Source organism: Zingiber officinale, chromosome 2B (genome assembly GCF_018446385.1).
Source record: "Zingiber officinale cultivar Zhangliang chromosome 2B, Zo_v1.1, whole genome shotgun sequence".
In the NCBI taxonomy this organism is placed as follows: Eukaryota; Viridiplantae; Streptophyta; class Magnoliopsida; order Zingiberales; family Zingiberaceae; genus Zingiber; species Zingiber officinale.
Genome location: NC_055989.1, coordinates 16,561,094 through 16,568,496, shown reverse-complemented (window position 1 = coordinate 16,568,496; position 7,403 = coordinate 16,561,094). Strand labels below are relative to the sequence as shown.

General features: G+C 46.1%; 1 long non-coding RNA gene across 1 annotated transcript; it reads left to right on the top strand.

The window, feature by feature from the left end:
• The first annotated feature begins 1,140 nt into the window (after positions 1 to 1,140).
• On the top strand, positions 1,141 to 1,755 carry LOC122049011. The gene is made up of 3 exons (XR_006130770.1): positions 1,141 to 1,162; positions 1,260 to 1,501; positions 1,721 to 1,755. It is a non-coding gene; the product is annotated as an uncharacterized LOC122049011 (long non-coding RNA).
• The last annotated feature ends 5,648 nt before the right edge of the window (positions 1,756 to 7,403 follow it).

The window sequence follows — 7,403 nt, the reverse complement described above, 5'->3', positions numbered from 1 at the left end:
GGACTAACGTTTGTGGAGAAGAGGGGTCCGGGCGCCCGGAGGTCCGGGCGCTCGGAAGGGATCCGGGCGCCCGGGAGGCAAACTTTATCCTGATTGTGCATCGCCACGTGGAGCATCTCGGTTTGAGCAGGTACGTCACATTCCAGGCGCCCGGAAGGGATCCAGGCGCCCGGAATAGCATATAAAAGAAGCCCCAGACAGGAGCTTCAGAAATCAATTCATCTGAGAACTCTTCTACTGCTGGTCTTGCTGCTCGACGTTCAGTGCGATGCCAACAACGCTCCGACAAAGTGCTCCTTTCGTTTTTATTTAATTTCCTTGTCGGTATTGCTTTATTTTCACTAGCATTTCCTGTACTTATTTTGTAATCATATTTCGACTTGTTAGTGATTGCCCAACGAAAGTGGTCAAGGACCACGGGCCTTCGAGTAGGAGTCGTCACAAGGCTCCGAACGAAGTAAAAAACATTTGTGTCTATTTTACTTGTAAAATACCGGAAAAATGACGATTTTTAATAAGGGAATTTTCCGAAATTTTTGGACATTTTTCGGGAATTTTTTGGAGCTCGTACGGACGAGTTGACGGGGATAAGAACGGGGTCCGGAAAAGCCTGTTTAGGCTATCCAGTTTTAATAAGGAAAAGTTTTATTTTTTCTTTTCCTTTTTCCTTTTTCTTTTTCTTTTTAATTTCTTTAAAACCTTCGTTTCTTCCCCCTCCTCACACCCGAGCCCGACGCCGTCTCCCTTCTTCCTCCTTGCCCTAACCGCCGGCGGCGGTTACTTCTCCCGAGCCTCTTCTCTTCTTCTCCGGCCCTGCCCAAGCGCCGGCGAGCGCAAGCCATTGCCGGCGATCCATCCTCTGCCCTAGCCTCACTGCGTACCGCCGCCGAACCATCACCGGCCTGTGCCCTAGCCACCCGACGTCGACCACAGAAGCCGACGCCGACCCCAATCGCCGGTGCCCTAGAGCCGATCACCGTGCATCACCCTTTCTTCCTCTGCCCTGGTGTGAGTTCACTGCCGATTTGCTGTGCCACCGCCGAGCCGAGCATCTCCACCGACGCATGAGCAGTGCCGGCGACCCTTCCTCTGCCCTAGACAACCTGCAGTGCCGGCGCTATCATCTGTGCCCTAGCGTCTCCGCCGACGCCAAGCAGTGCTGGTTTTTCTCCTCTCTGCTTTCATCTTGAATATTCCCGGCCAATTCTTCTCGGATGCTCCTTTGCCCTAATCTTTGCTTTGTTTTCTCTGTGCTTTAGTTATCTCTCCGGGTTGTGGACAGAGGCAAAGCAATCCGAGACTAGCCTCTTGGTGATCCCAATCTGCTGCCCAACACCATTGTCTTTCCCTCTTCATTCCTCCGGCAGCCGGTTTCACTACCACCAGCAGTAGATTTTGTATTGTACTACCATCACTGAAGAAGAGGAAGTGGAAACAGGGAGGAAGCAATTGTAAAACCTCTGTGGCCGGATTGTACCCTTGACCACCTACTTGAGTTTGGGTAAGTATTTGGTTTATGGATTTAGTTGACACATTTTTGACACATGTTCTAGGTACGACTTGATACATAATTAATTTGGTTATCGGGTGATTTAGGTTTGTAAGTTGTATAACTGTGTGATTGGGGTTCATGAAACTAACCCAAACTAGTCAGTGGATTAGAAATTAGTTTAGCTATTTGTTTATAATTAAATTAGCTAAACTGTGCGATTTAACACAGGACTTTGACGCGAGACGAGTATCTCGGAGTCAGATCGTACCTTTCTATTTTCGGAGGCGGGTACTTTGACTTATGTCTTTTGATATGCATAATAAAGTGTTTAACATATAGCAAGAATTATGTTTTTCCATTTGATTCGGTTGGTCACTACATGATCTATTACATGTTGTTTGTTTATTTATTATGCACTGCATGTTATTATTTATCTGACCATACATGCTTTCGGTAGTGACCCAACCATGTGATACATCATGTTCTGGACCTAGGGTTTTATATGATACCCTATCTGTTTGTGTACCTTCCATTTGATACATTGACTTGTGGTACACCTTGTATTTATGTATGGATCTTGCTATGCTATTCATGAGATTGCCATGCTTAGTGTCATGCATGATGTTTGCATGCTGTGCGATTGTTGGCTCTGCTATGGTTGAGCCCATCGCCAGTTACATGTACTGCACACACCACCACCACCCATGGGTTAGTGGTATATCAGACAGGTGTGTGGCGGTTCTGCTGTTTGGCTCCGTTGGTCTGAGGACTCAGCGTGGTAGCCGGCAGTCAGTTCCGCTCTGTTTGGCTCCGCTGGCATTTAGTGTAGCAGCGTAGTAGCCGGCAGATGGTGGACTTTGTTTGGCTCCGTTGGTCAGATGACTCAGCGTGGTAGCCGGCAGAGATATCCTCCCCGTCATTGTGTACCGGGAGATGAGAGCATTGAGCTCCCCCATTTATGATTTGGGGACAGAGGACAGGAGTACTCCGACGGCATCCCGTCCACTCAGTCACTGTCAGGAGCAGTGATGTCTGAGTGCACGGTCACCATATGCATTTATTGCATTTTATTGTTTGTGATTGCTGCACTTATATGCTGCATTTGTATGGATGCATTTGATTGACATGCATACAGGATTATGATTTCTTCGGTCTGACGACCTGTTACCTTTGTACCTTGATTCCGGTTAGTACAGTTATCTCCTGATTTCATTTCAGTTGCATTTATTCCTTCTCGTATTCAGGAGACTGTACGCATGATTAGTGTTATCTGTTATTTGTTTTATTATGTATATCAGTTGTACCTGCTGAGTGTTGGACTCACCCCGCCTCCATTGTTGATATTTTCGGAGCAGTTCCAGTCGCTGGCCCCCCATCTGCACGTAGAGCTAGTTCTCTACTAGATCATTATTTGTTTTATTTTGACCTTTTTCTTTATCAGACTTTGATTTAGTATTATCTTTGGATTTTTCCTATGGATATTGTATGGAGTGATACCTTTTGATGGATTTTTGATATGATATTGGATTTCATTCTACTACGTGCCTGCCTGGACGGCAGAAGAGGTGAGTTCGTTGGATTTGAGCTTTACGAGTGTAGTGGAGTAGGGTGGATTTCGAGTCAGAGTCCTATTGTTATTGATTACTGTTATTAACTGCGTGGTTGTGACAGCCAGAGGCTGGATATCTTTATTAACTGCGTGGTGTTTGTCTTTATTTTTTTGTTATCATTCCAGCCGCCTATGGCTGATGTATATGTGGTATGTAGAAAGTTTCATATTGTCCGCCGTACAGGGGAGATGCTGCCGAAATTTCTTCGGACAGAGACTCCTCTGGGGCGTGACATTACTTTTCCGCTGCGTTTATACTCTTATTTTTCGAATCGATATTCACCCCCCCTCTATCGAATCTAACGGTCCTACAAGTGGTATCAGAGCAGGTACCGCTCTGATTTGGTGCAACCACCAATCAGACTGGGGGTGAAATTCTTTTTTTTTCGGTTTTCAATTTTACACTCAAAACTCCAAACTGGTTTATAATTTTCTATTATTTTTTTGGCTAAATTGGTGCAACACCAATCTAGATTTTTCTACTATTTCTCTCTTCCCGCACTACTAATCCAAGACCAAGTCTTGGGATTTTTTTTCGGTTATTTACCTGTGCACAGAATGTCCCAACAAGAAGGATTCAGCACAGTGCGACCTCCACTCTTCAACGGGGACGACTTTCCGTACTGGAAAAAGCGCATGGAGGTCTACCTCAAAATAGACTTCGACCAGTGGATGAGCATTACGAGACCCTACAAAATTCCAGTGGACAACTCCGGGAATCTAGTGGATCCTGAAGACTGGACAGCAGATCTGAAGAAAAAAGCATCAACAGAAAATAAAGCGATCAACACTCTACAATGCAGATTAACAAGAGAAGAACTGAACAGAGTCGGTCCACACAAAAACGCTAAAGAGCTATGAGACAAGTTGATCGAACTGCACGAGGGAACGTGCGACGCTAAGGTAACAAAACGAGGCCTGCTTTTAAATAAAATTTTTAATATAAAAATGCAGGAAGGAGAAACAACGAATCAACTCCACGCGAGGATCAAGGACATCCTCAACGGGCTTCATGCGATAGGCCACCAGATGGAGAACAGAGACTTAATAAGGTATGCATTAAACGCCTTTCCACGTAATAGTTTGTGGGCATCAATAGTGGATGCCTACAAAATTTCTAAGAATCTTTCTGAATTAAAATTAGACGAGCTTTTCTGTGAATTAGAATTACACGAACAAACTAATGCTGGAGCCGAGAAAGATATAGCTCTATTTGCAGGTTCCTCCAAAGAAAAGAAAAGCAAGCCTGAATTTGAAGAAGAATCTGACCAAGACTCCGAAGACGAAGAACACCTGGTGAACTTGGTAAGAAAAATGTTCACCAGGAGAAAGAGGAGCTTCAGCAAAAAGGACCTTCAAAAGATCAGCTCTCCCTCAGAACAAAAGAACGTGACTTGCTACGGCTGCAACAAAAAGGGACATTACAAGAACGAATGCCCAAAACTGAAGTTCGACAAACCAAAGCCAACCAAAAAGAAGGCACTCAAAGCAACGTGGGACGACTCCTCGGACGAATCGGAGGAAGAAGAGCAGAAACATCAGAGCCACCTCGCACTGATTGACCGGACACTTAGCAGGGAGTGCTAGCAGGTCAAGGGAGTGACCGGATGCTAGGCATAATGTACCAACAGGTCAAGGTTGACCGGATGTTGGTTTGGGAGACTTGGGACTTGGTTTGGGCAAAAACCAAGCTCTGGATCGGTCTGCAGACCGATCCAGTGATACGTTTGTATATCTGATCGGTCTGGTGACCGATCAGATAACAAACAGAAGGCAAAGCACAGTTCTGTGAGCTTACTGATCGGTCTGGGGACCGATCAGCATGAAGCCTGATCGGTCTCCACGACCGATCAGAGACGCAGCCACCTCTCTGTAAGAGAGGTGGGATCGGTCCGGGGACCGATCAGACTGGGGCCTGATCGGTCTCTCGGACCGATCAGGATAGCTCCAGACCGATCAGGGCGATGCCTGATCGGTCTGGCCCTAGCCGTTGAGAGACAACGGCTAGGCTATTTTTGGCTCCTGTGTTTCTGGCTTTTTGGCTTGCAGGTTCGCAGGTTATATAAGGATTCGAGCGACTCTACAGAACTTCTTCTTTGAACCTTCTTCTTCTTTCTGCTGCTGAGCTCTGCTGAGTTCTTGAAGCGTTGAAGCTTCGCGTGAGCTTCCTTTTGGCTGGGTCACCTGCTGTTGTAGGCGCTTGGAGCTGCTGCTTCTTCCAGTCGAAGAGAAGGCAAGCAAGAGCTTTCTTACTGTTGTATTTCTTGCTGTCTTTCCTTGTATTTCTGTACTCTCCTTACTTGCTGTTGTAAGAGTGTGTTGTGGCGAGGTTTCTCCACCCAGAAGGAGATTGTATTAGCCGGTTCTCCGGGGACTCATCCACCGACGGATTGACTGGACTCGTCCACCTTACGGACACGCCGAGGAGTAGGAGCCCTAATCTCCGAACCTCGTTACATCGCTGTGTTAAGGTTTGATATTCTTCCTTTCGTTTCTAGTTTATTTTTCCGCTGCGCTAACGAATTGTAGGAAGAAACGAGTGATTTGGGGCGGCTATTCACACCCCCTCTCTAGCCGAGTACGAAGAGATCCTAACAGAACCTTCCGCAACGCCAGAGAAAATAGAAAACCTCACATCCCAGCATCTTTCCTCGTTGTGGAAGCTCGAGGTCGAAGATGGCTCGATGCGAGAAGAGGCGAGAGTGCAGAAATTGGGAGCAGATAGGCGATGTAAGAGAAGGACTGCAGCCACTCGATTTTTTTGTTAAGGCCTAACTGCATGGGCTTGGTCGCCGCCACGTACCCACCAGGGCCGCCGCCGTTCACCACCACGCCGTTCTCGTCGCTCGCTCCCGCCGCCTCGAAACCCTGGAAGAGCACGGAGGTCCACTGCACCACCTCTATCTGGAAGAGACCCCTGCCCCTCCGCCTCGCGAAGCTCGCCATCGCTTCTTCTCTTCTCTCGCGCCTCAGGCTCTGCTTTGCGCAAGAGTCGTCCAATGTAGTTGAACTGCCTCCTCCTCCCTTCCCGGACATCAGGACCCAATCTCTTTACTACCGTTAGGGCTTCGAAGATCTCACGCTCCACTGAAGCAATTCTAAGCACTTGCTTGATCTGTGGGGTGGAACTTGGCGAGTTCCATACCCCAGCGGACAGCCCGGCTGGCCTCCCGTATGAGCTCGTTCCGGCTCTTCTTGATCGTCGCCGTCGATCTGTTACCTACGGGGCGAGAGGTCTAAGGGCAGGTGTGTGAGAAAATAATCCCTCCACGTTATTAGTTTTTTTTTTCTTGATAATTAGTTATTACTCGGTCTACTTATTTTTATGGATCTAGATCCTATTTTTATGGATCTCATGGTTCGTGCTCTTATCATTTGTGATGCTATATAAAGGGTTGTAGAGGCATGTAGAAGATATCTCGGTGTAAGGTTTCCTTTCATAAGTAAAGTTCCTATTTATCCTATTCTTCTTGTTTTTTCTTGTGTGCTGTGTGTTTTGGGTGTGCTATCCTATCCGATTCTAGGCCAACATTTGGTATAAGAGCCTTGGCAGTATAGAACACCCAAGAATCCATGATTCCACAAAAATGTCTGGCATCCCACAAGTTGTTGCGAAGGAGAACGGCGGAGTGTCATTTCCTTATCCGATGCTAAGCCCTCACAATTATACTGTATAGGCAATAAAGACAGAGGCGATTCTTGATGCCCAGGGAGTCCGGGAGGTGGTGGAGCCAGCGGAAGGAGCCCAAGTAGATATAAAGAAGGACAAAAATGCGCGTGCATACATCTTGTAATGTATCCATGAAGACATCCTTCTCAAGACGACGAAGGAAGTCTGGGAAAGTCTCAAGACGAGGTACCTTGGTAGTAATCAGGTGAAGAAAGCACGCGTACAAACGTTGAAGAGCGAGTTTGATGCCCTGCGTGTTAGGATGTATACTAAAAGCCTAGCTTTTGGTATAAACATTTATCTAGAAATAAAAATCACATTGGTCAAATGTCTACATTTATGATAAATGTAGTTGTTCAATTAATTTATATTGTAGATAACATGGTGTGTGGTGTCACACACAGAGGATCATGTTATCAATACCTTATAAATTATAAACAGTAGCTCACGATCAAAATGGAAAGAAACAAACCATTGGAAGGTCGTAGTGTAATTAGGTATTAGTTTATCTTAACTATATAATTACACTAGTACACTTAGAGTGTATTGAGTAGGACCATTAGAGGTCGTTTCTTTTATACTGACTTTATAAAGGAACAAAGACCTCAGTTATTATGGAAGTGTGTGCTCTT